At 35.7% G+C, this 22,072-nt stretch overlaps 1 non-coding gene across 1 annotated transcript; it reads right to left on the bottom strand.

Moving 5' to 3' along the window:
- Positions 1 to 20,955: 20,955 nt before the first annotated feature.
- LOC148544243 (small nucleolar RNA R71) lies at positions 20,956 to 21,062 on the bottom strand. Its single transcript, XR_015902087.1, has one exon. It is a non-coding gene; the product is annotated as a small nucleolar RNA R71 (small nucleolar RNA).
- Positions 21,063 to 22,072: the final 1,010 nt, after the last annotated feature.

Genomic DNA, 22,072 nt, shown 5'->3' with positions numbered 1-22,072 from the left:
GAAGCAAGTCCCCATAACTAAAGAAGCTATTCAGCAAGCTTTAGATCTTCCGCCTGATCCAGAAGGATTGGACGCATTCCAAAAAGCCTCTTTCAAGCGCCAGACATACCAATTTGACTGGGACGCCGTTCTCAGAATTATAGGACAACCTAACAGCAGATGGATCTATGGATACCATCGATCCCGACCTAAGGGAATCTTGGCTTCAGCACTCACCTTGGAGGCTCGAGTATGGGCACAGATTATGTCCCATTACGTCTTTCCAAGCACTCACGAGTCCTCCTTCACTACAGATATGGTTGTTCTTCTCTGGTGTATCCTTACAGACCAGCCTCTCAACTTACCAAGTCACATCCGGAATGCTATGGGACACGTACAAATTGCGGACAACCTACCTTCTTCCGCCTTGGTTTCAGATCTAGTCTCAGTAGCCGGAGTCTCCTACAGAGCTGGGGATACCAAGACCATAGTTTCGCGGGATGATCAGTACGTCCCCAATGGGAAGTACATCAGACCTCCAGCAGCCACTATCAACCGGACCACAGAACCGGCGGAAGATATTCCTTCTCATTCCACATCACAAGAACCTTCAACAAATCAGCTACTCTTACAGATAATTCAGAGGTTAGACAGACTAGACCGGCAGGGAAAGCAAAGAGAGCGCCATAACAAGCGCCGATTTACATACCTCAAGGAGCTGATTGTTGGTAACCACCCACCTGAAGATAGCCCAGACACTCCGGACTCCACTTCATTTACCAGCACAGGGAGCCATGACGGTCACGATTGTGGAGATGCTGCTACCAGCCTCCCTTTGTTCCTGACTGATGGCATCGAGGACGGTGCCAAGCTTTAAGTGTGGGGAGGTCGGTCAGTACCTGACTTCTGGAGGTAAATTCTCTTTCTTAGCACTAATAAATTAGTAATTTTTCTTTTGTTAGGATAGGATAGATCGCATAGTAATAGATATTTTCATGCATGTTCTATTTGGTTGAAAAATAATATGTTTCTTTTCAAGACTCTATTTTGAAAATTTCACTAATTTAAATCAAAATATTTGTGTTAAAACCTGTTTGAAGACTATAAACAGAAACATAAATGATAGCTAAGAACACATAACCCATGAGACTTGAGCTTAATTACATGGTTACATTATTTAACCATAATATTTTATTCTTATGTGTTTGCTTCTCTATGATTGTAATCTATATTTTGTTCCATCTTATATGTCCAATGTTTAATGTGTTATATGCATGCATATGATTGAGGCCATTATTTGTTTATTAGCTCACTTATCCCAAACAGCCTACCCTTCCGTTTACCTTTGTTAGCCACTTTGAGCCTTTTAATCCCATTTGTTCTATATTTTACCACATCACTAGCCTTAAGTAGAAAAATAATTAAATACCCCAAATTGAATCTTTGGTTAGCTTAAGATAGAGATTGTGAGTCAATCAAGTATGGGAAAACTGTGGGAACATGGGTTAAGAAGGGAATATGTTATGTTTTTACAATTGATAAAATATTGAGAATTTGGGTACCTACTCATGTAAGACCAGAAAAATTAAAAATCCATGTGCATTGATAATGTCATGTTTATGCTTCAAAAAATAAATAAATAAATAAATAAATGTTCAATAAATAAGTAAATAAATAAGGGAAAAAAATTACCCCAATGCAATGTTAAGTTAATAAAAAGATCAATGCATATGTGATACAAATTAAAAGAAGAGTTGATGCATGAGTATGTAATGCAAAAGTGGGAATTTTGGGTAGCCAGGTATGATTCTAGAGTTATATAGAGTGTATGTATGTTAGGTGATAGCTTAGGTTACTCAAAGATTCAATTTATAGCTCACTTAGCCATATATATATATATATATATATATATATATATATATATATACCCTCACCTTTACCTTAGCCCCATTACAACCTTGAAAAGACCTCATGATGTTTGTATTGGTACATTAAATACTTGTTGATTGGTTAGGTGAAGAACAAAGTTTAGAAAGCATGATTAGAGAAGAGTAGAGTGATTACCATATACACTTGAGTGATTAGAGTGCATATACACCATCAGTGAGGGTTCAATGCTTGATTCTATGTTCCCTGCTTTCATGAGCTTTCTTCTTACAAGTTTACTTGTTGTTACTGTATGATTTCAATTAGTGATATTTGATTTATATTTGTCTTGAAGAACTTATTTACTTTTAACCAAGTAGGCAAAATCATTTTAGCATATAGTTGCATTCATAGGTTGCATTGCATTACATGAGTCTTACTTTCCCTTATTTAGTCTTTTAATCTCCTTGAGCTACGCATGAGGACATGCTAATGTTTAAGTGTGGGGAGGTTGATAAACCACTATTTTATGGTTTATCTTGTGTTTAATTGAGTGGTTTCATCAAGTCTTTACCTACTTATTCATATGATTTGTATGATTTTACAATCCCTTCCTAGTTTTATTTTATGGTTGAAAACTTGCTTCCTAGAGATCTTTAATTTGTATATTTTAATTCTCCTTTATACCATTCGATGTCGTGATCCGTGTGTTAAGTGTTTCTGGCTTTATAGGGCAGGAATGGCTTAGAGAATGGAGAGGAAGCTTGCAAAAATGGAAGGAACACAAGAAACCAAGGAGATAACCAGCGAGCATCGACGCGCACGCATGGTTCACTCGTGCGCGCGACATGGAAAAAATTGCAGCGATGCGTGCGCGTGCCTGACGCGTACACGTGGGTTGGAGTTTGCACAAAAGACGTGCACGCGTGGATGATGCATAGTGTGACACGCCAAAACGACCAGCGACGCGCACGCGTGACTGATGCGTATGCACTGCAGAAATAACAGAAAATGCTGGGGGCAATTTCGGGCCGAGTTTTGACCCAGTTTCTGGCCCAGAAACACAGATTAGAGTCAGAAAACATGCAGAGACTCAAGACACATTCTCATTAGCATAGTTTTAGGTTTTTAGATCAGAATCTAGAGAGAAAAATTACTATTCCTCTAGGTTTTTTTTACATTCATAGTTTATTGCTTTTGCTTTTGGATATTGAAGAGTCATCACCTCCGTTGAAGATGCTATTCTAGTTTGTTTCCTTACTCTTTTATTTATTCCATATTCTTAATTCTTGTTTAAAGTTACAATTGGATTATTATCATGGATTGTTAATGAAAAGGATTACTTTTAGTTTTAATTAAATTGCAATTATTGTCTATCATGTCTTTCTTTTATTCCCTTTTTAATTCTATGCAAGTAATTTTCATGTCAATGGAGTAGATTCCCAACTTGACATGCGGGTTGATTAAGAGGAGACACTTGAGTTGGAATGCTTAAGTGATTAGTTAAATTGGAAGTTGTTGCCTAATTCTGTATTTACTAACGCTAGACCTTCCCAAGGGAGAGGACTAGGATTTGCGAATAAAAGTTAGCTCAATCACTTGACTTTCCTTTATTTAGTAAGGGTTAACTAAGTGAAAACAACAACCTCTTTATACTATACTTGATAAATTTTCAAAAAGGATAGAACTTCCAATTAATCATTTCCCCAGTCAAGGCTTTTTAATTGAAACATATATTTCTCTTTTAAATTACAATTATTTATTTTCTGTCATTCAACTCTCAAAATCCTCAGAAAACTCCTGATTAATAACTTAGTACCCTTTCTAGCAACTCGTTGGGAGACGACCTGGGACTCATACTCCCAGTATTTTTTATTCTAAACTTTGTGACAACCTTTCTAAATTGATGAGGCAGATTTTTGCTGGTTAAGAGCTATACTCGCAACGCTGTTCTTATATTATAATCTCTTAATTGGCCTAATTTCTGCCACACATCAAGAAGCAAAGAAAAAAGTTTGTTATCCTACGAAGAAGTGATGTTGAGCGATGTGAACGACCTTCAAAGCTCACTAGGTGTCAGAACAAGAGGCTGGCCTAAGAACAGACTAGGATCAAACCTGGAAAAAAAGATCTCAAACGCCACGAAGAAAAAAAAAAGCCAGCTCCAAGCGAGGTAAAATTGATTTGCTTTTGATTAGGGAAAAATTCATTTATGCATTTTACTAATATACGATTTATTTTCTCTTTTGTAGTTAAACCTTTTAGACGGCGGATCAACGATTCAGTCAAGCTCCAACCTTTACAATGCACTGGATATCAATTATCCCGGAGAGCATTATAGGAGTTTCAATTTTTATTAACATAAATTTTCATTCATGTATGAGCAAATTTCGGTTCACTGAAGTTATAGGAGGGTTAATTTCTGACTGGTGTTAGTCTTTATTGAATAGTCACTTTTCTGTGTTTGATATTAGCTTTCTGAAATTCTTTATTGAATAGTTACTTTTTTCTTTATTGAATAGTCAATTTATTCTGTTATGTCAAAGAGTTCAAGTATTTCTGAAACTGAATACTGGTATATACATTTTTTTCAAATTATCTCTCAGCTATAGTGATATATGAACTTTTTCAGTATACCCAGTGTACTAATTTCAGTTCATTTGTATTTTTGGGGCTCTTAACATTTGATAAATACCCTGATTTCATTCACTGTGAACCTGAAACAAAACAACAGCCAGACAGTTCCAACAGATATATACATTAACATCTCAGACCGACAGGACAAGGACAAATCCATCTTGAATCAGATATATACATTAACATTTACATTAATATTCACATATATACATTAAAAGAAGCAGTGTTTGCTTTTTTAAACAAGTTAAACGAAACAGTGTTAATTACAACAAGTCAAACAAAGTATATCCTATTTACTATATATATCCCCAGACGTGAATTTACAATAAGGGCTGGAAAGGGCAGCAGATGGCTTCGAGAGTTTTATTGCTTTAGACGCTTGAATCACTTGGTCTCTGATTTTGTTCAGTTTGTACAATAGAATATTTGGACCATATTCGAGCCTGAAGGCATTAATCTCTTGCTACATTTCAATTGAAAGGAATTAGTTACATAAGAAATGAACCCAACTGGAATAAAAAATAAAAAAAAAATTCATTAATTTAGAAACTACTTACTTATGTCCAAGCTTTATATTGATACCTCTTCCCTTTTTTGATCTTTCGAGGATCAATTGTTTCAAGCCATTTCATGACGTATATTGCACAATCATAGCTAAGCAAGACTTAAATAAAATATGATTAATAGTATACAAAATAAAACACACTAAAAATAGTACTATAGAAGAGAAAGATTTTTACCTTATGCGTTGACCATTCAACTTGATATACTATGCTTCTTCTCCTTCTCCGTCCTCCATTAAGGGTTTCGCCCCAGCGTAAACCCTTATCTGGGAGATTATTATTCCCTAAAAGGGATACAAAAAGTGAATGAAAATTAGCAACTACAATTAACCGAACCCTGTTCATGTTCTGAATAAAACGTGATAAACATTCTATCATCAAGAAAAACAATTTGTGCAAGCAAAAGAACCCAAGTGAACATATAACAATCAGGTGAATCAAAATCAGCAACTCCACTGAACCGAATTATGTTCATGTTCTGAATAAAACGTGATAAACATTTAATAAGCAAGGGAAAACATAACTGCAAGCAAAAGAACTCAACTGAACACTTAAGGATGATCTGAATGTAAATCACTTACAACAAATTTGTTCAGTTTGATTCTCAAATTAGGTATTTCATCTTTGTTCTTGTTCACAGGGTAAAGCACATAGAATGCCTTTTGTCAAGTTTGGGAAAATGATAGAATACTTCAGTTGAAATGATAGCAAACGAGAGAATTATCAAAGAAGTTTTAGAAATCACAACTTACAAATGGATGCGATGCGAGTTTTCTTTTGTTAAGAAACTGATGGTAGTGTGCATATCGATCGACATCCATCCGGTAGGCCTTGTTGGTCTTTGGATCAATGTAATTCTTGCCATGGGTCCCTAACATAAACATCTGGAAAATAAATCTCAGTTAAATCACAAATAAACCAAATTATTTATCAAAACCAGTAAAACACCCTTCATGTTCTGAATAATAGGTGATAAACATTTAATCATCAAGAAAAATGTGCCTACATGAAAAAGAACTCAACTGAACACACTAACAATCAAGTGAATCAAAATGACCAATTCCAATGAATCAAACACCATTCATGTGCTGAATAAAACATGATACACATTCAATCATCAAGAAAAATATTTCTGCATGCAAAAGGACTCAACTGAACACTTGACAATCAAATGAATCAACTTGACCAATTCCATTGAACATAACTCCATTCATGTTTTGAATAAAATGTGATAAACATTCAATTAGCAAGGAATAAAAAATTTGGCTTACCACAATATCCGTTGGCACACAGTATATATCTTTCGGAAATTGGAGACATTTTATTTCGTTGAGAATTATGCAATGTGCATTGACCACCTACAGGAAGAAAATTTAGGAGATATGTAGTATAAAAGTCTTCAGAAAAATCATTAACGTTAACGCAATAGGTAAAGAATTTACCGTACTTTTCACATGTTGTTCAGGTGTTAGAGACAAGAAATGATGTCTAAGCCCCTCGAAATTCGCTTCATGCTTCAAGATGAATACGGGGTCAAATTTTTTGGTACTATCTTTGGTTTCTTTCACATGTTTTGTCCAATGATAACACTTTTTCTTCAGCTCCTCCGTGATTTCTTTCTCTTTCTCTGGAGTTTCGTATACTTCAGTGGCTGTGAAGCTCAGCTCGGCATTTGTTGCATTAGCAAATTTCAATGCTGCCATCACCCCAGCACCTACCACCACCTCTACCGGGATTTCAAGTTGTGTCACCGTCGGCTGAGAGGTTAAGGGAGTTGGTTGAGATATCGGAAAACTTATGCCAAGGTCAAAAGAAGGTGCATCATGTTCCCATAAAAAAGGACAAGTAGCACTGCAAGACGACATAGTAAAGTTTTAGGCAATAATGTAAAAGCATAGCATATAACACGAAAGCTAATAAAAAATGATATTAATTAAAACTTACACATTCAACAGAGGTTCTAGCTCCGTCTTCCTCGGGGAAGATCCCTCGATGGCTTGCTTTTCGGGTTTTGGAGAGCAGCTATAACAAACATAAAAGAGTAATTGATTTCTGGATTCAACTGAACCACAATTAAACCATGTAATGAACCGAAAGTATATAGATTTGAACAATTTGAAAACTTACAAATTAGGCTGTGCTTCTTCTTTCAATTGTCGTGCCACCGGAGCTTCTTAGCACGCTTGCTGTTGTTCTTCGAGAGGGATGCTACATTAGACAGAAAAGAGTTCAATAATGACCCCAAATTATTATCCTGTACAATTAAAACTCTTAAAAAGAATTCTAATTACAACTTAAAGGAACAATGAAAAGCAATATCATATAACACAAAAGATTTTAAAAAATGATATTAATTAAAACTTACACATTCAATGGAGGTTTTGACTCCATTTTCGTCGGGGAAGATTCCTCCCCGGCCTATTTTTCGGGTTCTGGAGGTGATGCGTGAGCATCTTCTCTATCTTTTCCTAGTGAATTTGCAGTCAAATTGTTGAGTTTAATCAAGATTTAATATATTTTAGCCACCATGAATGCTACTTTGAGTTGTGTGCATTTTTGTTTATTTCAGGTAGCAGTCGGATGGATTTGACGGAGTTTTGTAGCAGAAAAGGAAGAAAGCGAATGATGCTGTCAACCCCGACCTCCTTGCACTCAAACAGAAATAACTTGAGCTACAAAGGTCCAATTGACGTGATTCTAGTGGCATTGGAAATCTAACTTCCAAAGCTTTCCAACGATATATAATAGTATACCCTTTTCTTCCATTTGATTTGGCCTCCTCCACGCTGAACTTGGGAAACCTCAAGTTCAGCGTGGAGCCCACGCACCAAAGGAGTCCAACGCACATCATCCCACGCTGAACTTGGGAGAATCCAAGTTCAGCGTGGACTCAAACGAAAACAATAAGGAAGCGCTGCCTCCTCCACGCTGAACTTGAGAATTTCCAACTTCAGTGTGGATTCAAAGCTCCAAAGGAGGCATACTGCTCTCATCCATGCTGAACTTGAGAATTCTCAAGTTCAGCATGGACCTTAATAATCCAAGTGGTCCCCATTCACGTCCAAAGGCTACACATAGAATTTATTTAATTTTTGACTAAATTTTTATTTTATTTATAATTATAAAAAGATATTATTTAGTTTAGGAAATATATTTTACATTAATTAGGATTAGATATAAAAGGAAAAAGAATCAGCCCTTTGGGAGGCTAATCTCTTCTCTTCTACCTCATTCCGTAATTTACTATTTTTCAGAATCCTAGTTTTCTCTTTGAACCATGAGCAACTAAACCTCCACTGTTAAGGTTAGGAGCTCTGTCTATTGTATAGATTGATACTATTATTTCTCTATTTTAATTCATGTACTGATTTATAATTCAAGAATTGTTCTTGTTCTTTATCTTATGAATTTGGGTGGAACGGAAGTATGACCCTTGTTCTAATTGAGTTCTTGTATAACTTGGAAAAGCTCTTTACTTGAACAACAACTTGAAAAATTTTTTTTCTAAACTTCTATTTTATCTAGACTTAACGGGATACGTGACAAATAATTCTTTTATATTTGGGGTAATTAGAGTTTCTGTGGCACATAAACTAGAATTGAACTTCACCCTCTAATTGGAATTAAGTGACCAAGGAATTGGCGGTTAATGAAGGTTAGAGGAGACTAAAAAGGTCTAAGGAATTAGGGTTTAGTCACTTATAGTTTGCCATGAATTAAATCTTGCATGATTAAAATAGTTAGTAAGAAAAGTCAATCCGGAAATAGATAACTCTGAAGCCTTAACTGTTTCTCCATATATTATTCACATCTTGTTTACTGCTTGCTTTCTGATATTTTAAATTTACTGTTAATGTGTTTGAATTCTCAAAACACCATTTTCTGATTGTCTAACTAAGTAAATTAATCAACCATTGTTGCTTAGTCCATCAATCCTTGTGGGATCGACCCTCATTCACCTGAGGTACTACTTGGTACGACCCGGTGCACTTGCCCGTTAGTTTGTGGTTTTAAATTCCGTACCAGAAGGATAGTTGTAACAAACAGAAGAGAGTCTAATATAAGAACATATTGAATTGATTTGTGGATTCAAATGATCCACAATTAAAGCATGTAATGAACCAAAATTAACCAGTTTTAAACAAGCAGTAAAACTTGCACATCGACAGGTGCTTCTTGTTCCAATTGCCATGCTGGTGCTTCTTCGTAGGGTTGTTGTTGCGGTTCTGGAGGGCTACCGCATTAAACAGAAAACAGTTCAATAATGACCCCAAATTATTATTCTATACCATTAAAATTAATAAAAAGAATTTTATGTGCAACTTACTCATTAACAGAAGTTTCTTGTGTTTGACTTTGCGAAGGGACATAGGTAAAGTAATCTTTTATTAACTCTTCCTTAAGAGAACTCGGAAGAGACACCGCAATAGGAAATCTAAGGAATGTAAACAAGGAATAAGTCAATGTTGAACGATTAGAATAGGTACTAAGAAACCAAAATCTGCACATTGAAAAACTCACATTTCCAAAGGTTGAGAATGAGTTTCTTCTCAAACCTCAATGATTTGTAGGTCATGATCAGGTGTAGTGCTACTGATATTTAAACACAAATTTTATGTGATTAATTAAACAAAAATTGTTACCTAAATCTAAAAAACCAACATAAATATTTTTAACTTACACAGGTGGAGTTTTTAAATTCTGTTTTTGATGGATTTTCTTTCTTCTAAAAACTTTTACCAGGGTTTCCGGGGTATTTTACCTAATAAAAAAGATATCAAATTCAAATCAGCAACCAAGATTAAAAGCAGAGGTCTAGAAACACATCAAATTCATTTTTAGAATCCAATGAACCGAAAATAAGGCCTGCAATAAAATAATTTACCTGGTATTAGCAGGAGCATTTACAGACGATGTGGAGCTCGTCTGAGCCTGTAAGAGAGGTTCGCTGCCCAGATTTATAGTCAGCAAAATAAATAAATATTATTCAGTGAATCCAGAGGAATTAGAAGAGGTTTTAGGAAAAGTTAGCAAACAAAGAAAAAGAACTCGATATAAGAAACCGAATCTTATGTCTCAGATAAATCATTTTGTGCCTCTGTCGAGTCAAACTGATCCGGAGTAACGTTTGTTGTCTGAGCTCCATCATTTCTTCTCTTTGCTCTCTCTACAACGCCTCACTTTTTCTTTCGGCAGCGCTGACCCTTACTCGTTTACTTATGAAAATTCATAAAATAAGTATCAATGAACCTAAAATAAAAGTATCAATTAACCCAAGATATGATTTCAAAAACTTACTCGCTTTCATATTTGATTTTGCTCTCTGAATCTGTCAGAACAAGCTTGCTTGATTTGGTTTGTTTTTTTTTTTCACCCCTCTCCGGTTGTTTTCTTTTGACTGTCAGAGTTTTTTTGATTTCTTTTTCTCTGCAACACATACAACCACATCGAATTTATACTGGAGAACAATATCAACAAGATGAATATTTCTGGATGCCAAAGGACACAACTGAAGACACTAACAATCAAGTGAATGAAAATGACCAACTCCACTGAATCGAACAGAATTCATGTGCTGAATAAAATGTGATAGACATTCAATCATCAAGAAAAATATTTCTAAATGCAAAAGGACTTAACTGAATATTTAACAATCAAATAAATCAATTTGACCAACTCCGCTGAACAATATTACATTTGTAATTTACTTAAAAAGCAGACATAAACAATTTTTAGCAAAGAAAAGCAAAACTAAACTAGATGAACATCATACAATCACATAAATAAACCGAAATTTATCAATACCAATACTTACTGGCTTTCAGATTTGCTTGTGCTCTCCGAATCCATCGGCACAGGCTTCTTTTTTTGCTTTATTTTTTAACCACCTTCTGTGGTTGTTTTCTTTTCTTTGTCGCTGCTTTTTCAATTTCCTCTTCTTCTCTGTAATACATAAGAATAAGCGCATAAGAACAATTTTAACCAAATACAACCAAAACAAAATCAATATGAACATCAAACTTACTGGCTTTCGGATTCACTTCTTCTTTCTGAATCCGTGGGACTGCTTTCAGTTTCACTTGTTATTTCCGAATCCGTCAAACTATGTTTTGTTTTTTAACCAGCCTCTGTTGTCTTATTCTCTTGGCTGGTGGTATTTTCTCAGATTCAGATTCGGATTCGGAATCAGAAAAACTGTCTTCTTCTGAAGAAGAATGCAGAAAAATAATTTTCTTTTCTTCTTTCTTTTGCTTTTCCTTTTCTTTCCCCTTCAGAAAAACTTGTTTCTTCTCCACCTTCTCTCCTTTTTTCTTTTCCTCCGTTAATTGTGCTCTGTACAGAAGTCCCTAAAACATAAGCTGATTCAGTTAGCAGAGTATTTTAGAAGCATCTTAACGAAAATTTCAGGAAAAAATTTTGTTTAATTTACCATTATATCAGTTGCTTCCTGAGAAATCCGGTCAAGCATTATCTTTCGTATCCAATGGGCCACTCACGGTGGCCTAGGAGCCTCAGCTGCATCCAAGCAAGGGAACTTGGATTCATGGAAATAAATCAGCATCAACACAAACACACAGCCGTCAATGGACTATTTCTTCCCCTTTCTCCTGTTTTCAATCCCCTTCCTCAAGAAGCTCAGGGCATGACTTGCCCAATCCCACTGTTGGATATTGTCCATACGATGGGCAGGTAGCTTATGGATCGGGGAGGCCATGCTTACCGTTGTTGGCAGCAGGAAGCACTTCTGGACGAAGAGAACAAAAGTCCTCCAAATTTTTTGTCAGTTCTTCTCCCCTTCAACACTCATTTCGAGGACAGATTTCGTCAGAGATGCCAACATAACACATTTAAAGCCATCAGTAATCTGCATGTTTGCCTCATTTAGTCTTCCATAGTTAACTTTTTAAGGAAAACGATCCCCTACAATATTTTAACTAGTCAAATAGGCTCAGTTTTATTTTCTCTACACAAGTGAACCAAAAATATAGCAAGCAATGAACCGAAATAAGCACAAGGTATAAAGTGTATTACCGCTGTGATTTATGCCCGGCACAGTTGTTACCTTCTCAGGTGTGTTATGTATATTTTCCCATGAAGAGTGCTCAGGCATCCATAATAGTCGTTATAGCAAGTGATGAACGAAATTTTGATGGTATAGAATTTCACAAATAAAATCTCGTCGAAGTATAGTCTCTAAACCAACAATAATCCTTTCATACAAAAATTTGTTTGTCACAAGTAACAAACCCCTAAAATTAATAACCGAAGTATTCAAACCTCGGGTCGTTCTCCTTAGGAATTGCAATAAAGTGTCTTATTATTGGCTATGAAGTAAGTTTTGGGGTTTTTGAGGTAAGAGACAACAAATATAAATGGCAATAAAATTAAACTAACAACTAGAAAAGCTGTTGGCAAGGTATAAGAACTAGAAGTCCTATCCTAGTTATCCTCCTCAATTGTGACAACAATTGTCCATTGCTCCCACTTAGTTAACCTCTGACTATGGAGAAAAGTCAAGTGGATGGATTAACTTGAGTCCACAAGTCCTAGCCAACTCCAAAAGGAAAGACTAGCTTTAGTGGCATTCAAATCAATTAGCAACTTCTAATTATCAATCAACAAAGGAATTAGATAACTCAAGAGTCACTAATTACTCTACCAAAGCCAAGAGGAGAAAAATCTATACTAAAATCCAACCAAGCGTTTCATCAAATACTTGGAAGGAATAAAAGGAAAGTAAAAGGAATTAAACAACAACAAAGCAATTCAACAATAAAGGAATCATAAATTGCATTAAAAGAGAAATAGAAGAACAAAAGTGCATCAACATAAAAGTAAAGAATTACAAGAATTAAATGCTAAACTAGAGAGCGGAAAGGTAGAAGAAGAAGAAATTGCAAAGGAAAAGTAAATCAAAGCATGAAATTAACCTAGATCTAAGAAATTCTAATCTAGATCTAACATAATCCTAATTCTAGAGAGAAGGGAGAGCTTCTCTCTCTAGAAACTAACTTTCCCTCCAAAACTAAACTAAACTAAACTAAGTGGTGAAAAAGTTGTGATTCCCCTTCAGTCCTTGGGTTAAATAGCATCAGAGATGAGTTGAATTTAGGCCTAGGAAGCCCAGAATTTGCCCCCAGCATTTTGCCTTTAAGGGAGTCACGTGCGAGCATCGACGCGTACGCGCCATGTACGCGTACGCATCGCTTGATAATTTCCTTTCCACGCGTACGCGCCATGTACGCGTACGCGTCGCCATGTGACGTCACAATCCACGCGTGCGCATCGATCTCAACATCCCAAATCCTTGTTTCCTCATGAGTTCTCCACTTGCATACTTTTCCTCTTCATCCATTTGATCCATTCCTAGCCTTTCCAATCTGAATTCACTAACAAACATATCAAGGCATCTAGTGGAATCAAAGGTAAATTAAATTTAGCTAATTAAGGCTCAAAAAGCATGTTTTCACACTTAAGCACAAATTAGGAGACAATCATGAAACCATGCTATTTCATTGAATAAATGTGGGTAAAGTGGATAAAATCTACCTAAATTAAGCACAAGATAAACCCTAAAAATGGGGTTTATCAGCAAGCTATCAACTCTCTCAAGAGGCTGTGAAAGACGTTCATTTTCGGGACATGTACCAACACACCAAATCCCATTTCTTCAACTATATCTCTCATTTCCTTACTCAATTCCTTGAACACCCTCGCTATTGCCTTTATCTAGCATCTGAGATCATGAGTTTTCTGCAATGTTTCAAAACAGTATGTCAAGATATATTTATAATAAAAAATAGAGTTTTTTCGAATGAAAGGCGATAAATATATTTAATGTGTACATATGCTTACATTTTAGCACGACTTCTCCTTCTTTGTTACCATTGTATTCTTCATTTTTGCTATAAGAACAAAAAAATTTGGTCAATACTTCACTTAATACACTGACAAGCACAAGCATGCATATTTTAATCGAGTGAATGAAAATGTCCAAGCCCACTGAACCGAACTCCCTTGATGTACTGAATAAAACGTGATAAACATTAAAACAGCTAGAAAAGCATTTCTGCATGCAAAAGAACCTAACTGAACACACTAACAATCAAGTGAATCAAAATGGCCAACTCCACTGAACTGAACACCATTCATGTTTTGAATAAAATGTGATAAACATTCAATCAGCAAGAGAATCATTTCTGCATGCAAAAGGACCCAACTAAACACACTAACAATTAAGTGAATGAAAATGTCAAAGCCCACTGAACCGAACTCCTTTGATGTATTGAATAAAACGTGATAAACATTGAAATGGCTAGAAAAGCATTTCTGCATGCAAAAGAACTTAACTGAACAGACTAACAATCAAGTGAATCAAAATTAGCAACTCCACTGAACTGAACACCATTCATGTTTTGAATAAAATGTGATAAACATTCAGTCAGTGAGAAAATCATTTCTGCATGCAAAAGGACCCAACTGAATACACTAACAATCAAGTGAATCAAAATGGCCGATTCCACTGAACGTCTGAACTGAACAACATTCATGTTTTGAATAAAATGTGATAAACATTCAATCAAAAAGAAAAATGTTTTTGCCTGCCAAAGGACCCAACTGAAGACACGAATAATCAAGTGAATGAAAATGACCAACTCCACTGAATTGAACACCATTCATGTACTGAATAAAATGTGATAAACATTCAATTATCAAGAAAAATATTTCTGCATGCAAAAGGACTCAACTAAACATACTAACAATCAAGTGAATCAAAATAGCCAATGATGTGTGGAAAACGATTCCAACACAAAACTCACCGGCAAGTGTACCGGGTCGCATCAAGTAGTAATTACTCACATGAGTGAGGTCGATCCCACAGGGATTGATGGATTAAGCAATTTTAGTTAGGTGGTTAATTTAGTTAAGCAAACAGTTGATGATTTGAGTGAATTGTGATCAACAGAAGCTAAATTGCAGAAAAATAAAAGGGAGAGGGGAAATTAACAGAATCTAAAATGCAGAAAATGTAAATTGAGCTGAAACTTAAAGTGCAAGTAATGTAAATGGCTGAAACTTAGATTGCAAGAAAGTCAAATAGCTGAAACTTAAATTGCAAGAAAAGTAAATGACTGAATCTAAATGGCTGAGAAACTTAAATTGCTTGAAAATTAAAAGAGATTTGGGAGCTAGGATTCAGAATTTAACAAGAAAATGTACATTGAAGTAAAATAGAAAGCTATTAGATGAAAGGATTCAATTCAGTAGCAAAACAGAAAGGAAACTTAGCTCAATTATGAAATCTAAAAGAAAAATGAAGATCTAAGAGGAGCAATGAGATTTGAACACAGATCTATATCTCAATTACACCCTTAATCAAGTAAAAACTAAATTGCAAAAGAAAATGTAAATGAAACAGCAATAAACTCAGATCCAATTCCTCAATTCTCAGAATTATGCAGAAGAAAAACAAAGCTAAATTTCAGATCAAGAATTGAAACAGAAATTCTTCAATCTCAATCTAGAACTCAAAACAGAAAGTAAAAGTTGCTGAAGCAAGAAAATGAAAAACGGAAAGAAAATATAAACCAATTCTTAGAACAATTAAGAAGAGAGGTAAAGATGATTCTCAAACTTAGAATCAATGAAGCTCTTCAATCTCAATTCAAATTCCAAGAACAGATAGCAAAAGTTGAAGAATGAAAATGTAGAAAGAAGAACTCAGATCCAAATTCCCAAATACAAAAATAACTAAATTTGAACTAAAAGTAAAATTGAAGAGTGAGCCAAAGGTAAAACAAAAAATGAAAGAAGGTTCAAAAGTCCTCTACAAATCAAACTAACTCCTATTTATACACTTTCTAGTTTTGATCTTCAGACTTTGGAGTGGGCTTTTTCAAATTGATGAAGAATTTGGTCCAAGGTGGAATTTAATTGAAATTGGGCTCAAGGACACCTCCAGTGGAGTGCTCAGTCATGTAACCCAACATAGCGTTCAATTGCCTTATGCCTTGGCTCATTTTGTCTCGTGTCAAGCCTTGTATAGCTCTCAGTTACTTGTTTCAACGTAGCGCTTCATGCTTTGAAGAGAGGCTCCCTCTTCGAGCCTTGTTGGTTTCATTTTGCCAATTTCTTCATGCCAAAACCTTCCAGTGTAGCGCTTCATGCTTTGGGCATGGTTTACAATTTTGAATCCTAGCTCTCCCATTTGTGCCAATTCCCTTGCACACTAGCGCTCCTTCCTTGCTAGCACAAGGTCCCCATTTTGAATCCTGGCTCCACCTTTCCTTGATATTGCGCCTTGATTTTCTTTGTTGAGCCCCACGAAAAAGGCAACTAAGTTAATGTAGCGCCCTTGCTTCCTTTGGTTCCTTGTGGTGCTCAGTTGACAAACATAACTTAGCGCTATGCTTGATTGTTTCTTGGTGGGAGCTGGTGCTCCAACTAGCATTCAAAGAGTGAACGCTCCGCTTCAATAAAGAGCGCTATGCTTGGCTCCTTTGAATGCTACACTTTTGTATCTTGGGCCACGCTTGGTTGAGCATTCTTTCCTTGTTTCTTTCTTTTCTTTACCTATAAGTAATCAAAACAACCAATCAAAGCATCACCAAATTCACAAGGTTTATAAATCATTCAAAAACCAACTAATTCTAGCTTAAACCTCATGATTTTGTGTCAAATAAAGGATGGTTGATTGATAAATCATAATCATGCAAACCTTCTCCAAATCACTTACTTATAATGCAAGAAAGTGCATAAAACCTAATGAAACAAGTGAAAAATGCTTGAAAAGCTAGCATAAGATGACTTGTCATCATAACACCAAACTTAAATCTTGCTTGTCTCCAAGCAAGCACTAAACATAAGAAGAAATAAAATGAAACAGAGAAGCATGTATGTCTTTATTTAGCAGATAATTGAACTTGGTTCATGGGGTTTTATGTAGTCAAATGTAGCTCAATTATTCTTAGCTATCTGATATGAAATGTCTCTTTGATGGCTCACTAGAATTGCTGCTATGCTGCCTTGCTTTTTGATTGACCCCTTGCTTGCTTTTTCTTTCTTTCTTTTGCTTTGGAAAGCTTATTTATTAATGAAAGCTTGGTGGCAAGTGTTGCAGCAGCCCTTTTGGCTCAATTTTGCCCAACACTTCTTCACCACACACATGGCTCACAATTTCTTCCTAGGAACTTTGATGCCCAGCATCTCTTTGCATTACTAAGTGCTTTGTAACTAGGTTGCTCTTGATAATGGACTTTCAGTTGGCAATCCCAGATTAGTTAATCCAAGTGGCCAAGTTTTAAAATACTCTTCAAAACCTAATTGTCCAAGCATATCCTAGTACAAAAACACCACAGGCATATGTCTTAGGGTCCAAGCTATTGGTGTCTAGCCTTATTGTTTGTTTCTTTGCCAATTCTTGGCTTTTCTCTTTCTTTTTCTTGCTTATTTTGCTTTGTTCTCAAGGGGTATTCATTAATAAAAAGATTTATAGCAGCAAACTAATTCACACTTCAAAGAACATTTTATTATGCAGCATTTATTATTGAGCTAATCATTAAATCAAACAAGTACCATGATGAGTGGATAAGTTATACCCTTTTTGGCATTGTTTTTAGGTAGTTTTTAGTATATTTTAGTTACTTTTTATTTTATTTTTATTAGTTTTTATTCAAAAATCATATTTCTGGGCTTTACTATGAGTTTTTGTGTTTTTCTGTAATTTCAGGTTTTTCTGGCTGAAATTGAGGGACCTGAGCAAAAATCTGATTCAGAGGCTGAGAAATGACTGCAGATGCTGTTGGATTCTGACCCTCCTGCACTCGAAATGAATTTTCTGGAGTTACAAAAGCCCAATTGGCGCGCACTTAATTGCGTTGGAAAGTAGACATCTTGGGATTTTCAGCAATATATAATAGTCCATACTTTTCTCGACATTTGATGGCCCAAACTGGCGTTAAAATCCAGCCAAAAACTTTCTGGCGTAAAACACCAGAACTAGCATACTTTTCGGCGTTAAATGCCCATTTTGGCACCCAGGGTGGCGTTTAACTCCAATATGAAGCATATGCACGTGGAAGCTTGAAAGCTCAGTCCAAACACTCACCAAGTGGGCCCTGGAAGTGGAATTCTACACTATCTACACCTAGTTACTCATTTTCTGTAACCCTAAGTTACTAGTTTAGTATAAAAACTACTTTTAGAGATTCATTTAGGAACTCATGACATTTTACATCTCATATTGTATTTTCTATAGCATGAGTCTCTAAACCCCGTAGGTGGGGGTGAGGAGCTCTACTGTGTCTCAATGGATTAATGCAATTACTGTTATTTTCTATTCAATCACGCTTGATTCTGTTCTAAGATACTCACTCGTACTTCAATATAGAGAATATGATGATCCGTGACACTCATCATTATTCTCAAACTTATGAACACGTGCTTGACAACCACTCCCGTTCTACCTGAGCTTAACGTAGTCATTGGGCGATAGCTTGAGTGCGTATCTCTTGGGTCTCTGATGCGTGAGCATCTTTCCTATCTTTTCCTAGTGAATTTGCATCTAATTTGTTGAATTTAATAAAGAATTAATTATCTTTTAGCCAATATGGATGCTACTTTGAGTTTTTTGCAATTTTGTTTATTTTAGGTAGCATTTGGCGGAATTTGATGGAGTTTCTGCAGCACAAGAATCAAAGGAGATGGCAGCGAGGAGCGACGTGTACGCGTGATTTGAAGATTTGCACAGCGAAGCGTAGGCGTGACCGACGCATCCGCGTGACTCGCGAAAAAGACCATCGACGCGTATGCATAACTGACGCGTACGCGTGACATGCGCCACGTATAGAAAACGCAGAAAAATACTGTGGGCGATTTCTGGGCTGTTTTGACCCAGTTTCCAGCCCAGAAAACACAAATTAGAAGCTGCAGAATGGACAAAACAAGTGGTCCCCACCCATCAACTAAAGACTTACTGATTATTCTTATTTAAATTAAAATATTATTTTTAGGAAAAGATATTATTTTAGTTTTAGAAATTTGAATTTTAAATTTATTAGGATTAGATATAAAAGGATCCCAATTAGTTAACAAGGGATACCACCACAACATTATTCCAATTCCAATTTACAATCCTAGTTTTCTACTCTGAACCATGAGCAACTAAACCTCCACTATTAAGATTAGGAGCTCTGTCTATTTGTATGGATTGATTTTATTGCTTTTTCTATTTTAATTTATGTATGAATTTATAATTTAAGAATTATTTTTGCTCTTGTATAACTTGGAAAAGCTCTTTACTTGAACAATAGCTTTAAAACATATTCTTCTAAATTTTAATTATCTGAATTTAACAGGATACATGATATATAATCCTTTTATTTTTGGGTAATTAGAATTTTTGTGGCATATAAACTGGAATTTGATCATGTAGCTTCTAATTGGAATTAATTTACCAAGGAATTGGCAGTTAATGAATTTTAGAGGAGACTAGAAAGGTCTAAGGAATTAGGGTCTAGTCACATATAGTTTGCCATAAATTAAATCCTACATAATTAAAATAGTTAGTAAGAAAAGTTAATCCAGAAAAATAGATAACTCTAAAGCCTTAACTATCTTCTCCATATTTTATTCCCAAATTAATCATTTCCCTGTCTACTTTTTAATGCTCTTTGAATATTCAAACACTATTTTCTGTTTGTCTAACTAAGCCTATCAAATACTATTATTGCTTAATCCATCAATCCTCGTGGGATCGACTGTGATTAACAACTATTAGTTGCTTGATTGCTTAGATTAGGCATTTTAATTTTAATTAGTTTTATTTTATTATTATTAATTTTTATTTTTTATTTTTGTTTATTTTCATTCCCGTACAGTTTCGTTCGTCCCCCCCCTCCTGTTTCATTTACGTCCTTTTGCTTTTGATCTTTCTTTTTTTTGCTTTAGTTTGTTTTTTTTTATTTTCTTCTATATTTTTTTATTTCATTTTTATTTTATTTTCTTTTATTTTTACTTTCTTTTATTTTCATTTTTGTTTACTCCCATTATTTTATTTTCTCTTTCTATATTCTATTAGTTTTGTTTTATTTTTATCTTTAAATTAAAAAAAATATTTTAGTATTAATATTTTTTTTCTCAATTTCTGAAATTAAGTTTGGTGTTACCCAGTTGATTTTATTTTAATTTTTCTGTTTATTTTTCCTTTTAAAATTTTGAAAATTTTTTATTAATTTTAGTTATTATTTTCAAAATTTTTTTAGTTATTTATTTAGTATTTTTATTTTATTATTTTACACAGGTTACCTCACAGGGACTTCTCTGCACTCTGACGTAGAGAGTCCCATCTTTTCTTGTCTTCTGTTTGTTTATGCGCAGGAACAGAGACAAAGAACATCTCTTAGACTTTGATACTGAACTTAAAAGAACTTTCAGGCGACGTTTACAACAAGCAAGACTTTACAAGGCTGCAGAGTCCACGATGGATAATAATAATGCTGTTAATGCCAATGTGGCAAATCCGAATGGGTATGATCAACAAAGGAGAGTGCTTGGCTCTTATTCTACTCCTACTGCAGATCTTTAGGGAAAGAGCATTGTGGTGTCTCCTATAACTACAAACAACTTTGAGTTGAAGCCACAACTAGTCACCCTGGTGCAACAAAACTGCCAGTATCATGGACTTCCTCATGAAGATCCAAATCAATTTATTTCTGATTTTCTGCAGATATGTGATACTGTGAAGACAAATGGAGTGAACCCAGAGGTGTACAGACTCATGCTTTTCCCATTTGCTCTGAGGGATAAAGCAAAGCTATGGCTAGATTCACAACCAAAGGAGAGTCTGAATACTTGGAAAAAGGTTGTTACAGAGTTTCTCACTAAATTTTTCCCACCAAAGAAGCTGACTAAGCTTAGGTTGGAGGTTCAGAGCTTCAGACAGAAGGAGGGTGAAACCCTTTATGAAGCATGGGAGAGATACAAGCTACTGACTAGGCAATGCCCTCCGGACATGTTCTCCAAATGGACCCAACTAGATATCTTCTATAAAGGCTTGGGCGAGATGTCCAAGATGAGCTTAGATACTTCTGCGGGTGGTTCACTGCACAAGAAGAAGACACCAGAGGAGACTATTGAGATGATTGAATTGGTTGTAAGCAACCAATATTTATACTCATCTAACAGGAATCCTGTGAACTCTGAGACCTCTCAGAAGAGAGGCGTGCTGGAAGTGGAAGCTGCTAATGCTCTTCTTGCTCAGAACAAGCTTATGTCCCAGCAGATAAATCTACTTACTCAATAGATGGGTGGCATACAAGTATCATCCATCAACACTCAAAATCCACCCCAAGAGACCTCCTATGACATGGCAGGTAACTTTGTGCAAAATGATAATTATGATTATGCTCAACCTTCTTCTGAACAGGTCAATTACATGGGGAGTGGTCCTAGGAATCCCAACAATGATCCATATTCTAAGACATACAATCAGGGGTGGAGGAATCACCCAAATTTTGGATGGAGGGACCAACCTCAGAGACCTCAGAACTTTAACAATAATTCTCAGGGCGGCTTCCAACAGAACAATTACAACAACCGCCAATTTCAGTCTCAGCAGCAACAACCACCTCAGCAGGTAAACTCTAAATCCCAAGAAGATTCTAATTGGGAGCTGATGAGGAGTTTTATGCAGGAAACCAGAGCCTCCATTAGAAACTTGGAAGTGCAGATGGGCCAATTAAGCAAGCAAATACCTGAGAGGTCTGCAAGTACATTTCCAAGTGATATAGTGGTGAACCCAAGAGAAGATTGCAAGGGTATTCAGTTGAGAAGTGGTAAAGTAGCTGGCTCTGAGACCAAGACCAATGAAGAGCTAGTTGAAAAAGAAGCTCTAGAGGAGAAGAAGGGAGATGTAGAGCACGCCCCTCCTAAACATGCAGACAACCAGTTTCCTGACTCTCTTGACACTTATCCCACCTTGCCAAAGGCTCCTGAATACAAGCCAAAAATTCCATATCCTCAGAGGC

This window comes from Arachis ipaensis, chromosome B9 (assembly GCF_059453495.1).
Source record: "Arachis ipaensis isolate K30076 ecotype BB chromosome B9, ASM5945349v1, whole genome shotgun sequence".
Taxonomy (NCBI): domain Eukaryota; kingdom Viridiplantae; phylum Streptophyta; class Magnoliopsida; order Fabales; family Fabaceae; genus Arachis; species Arachis ipaensis.
Note: the sequence above shows the minus strand (reverse complement) of the source record. Positions and strands in the feature narration are given on the sequence as shown.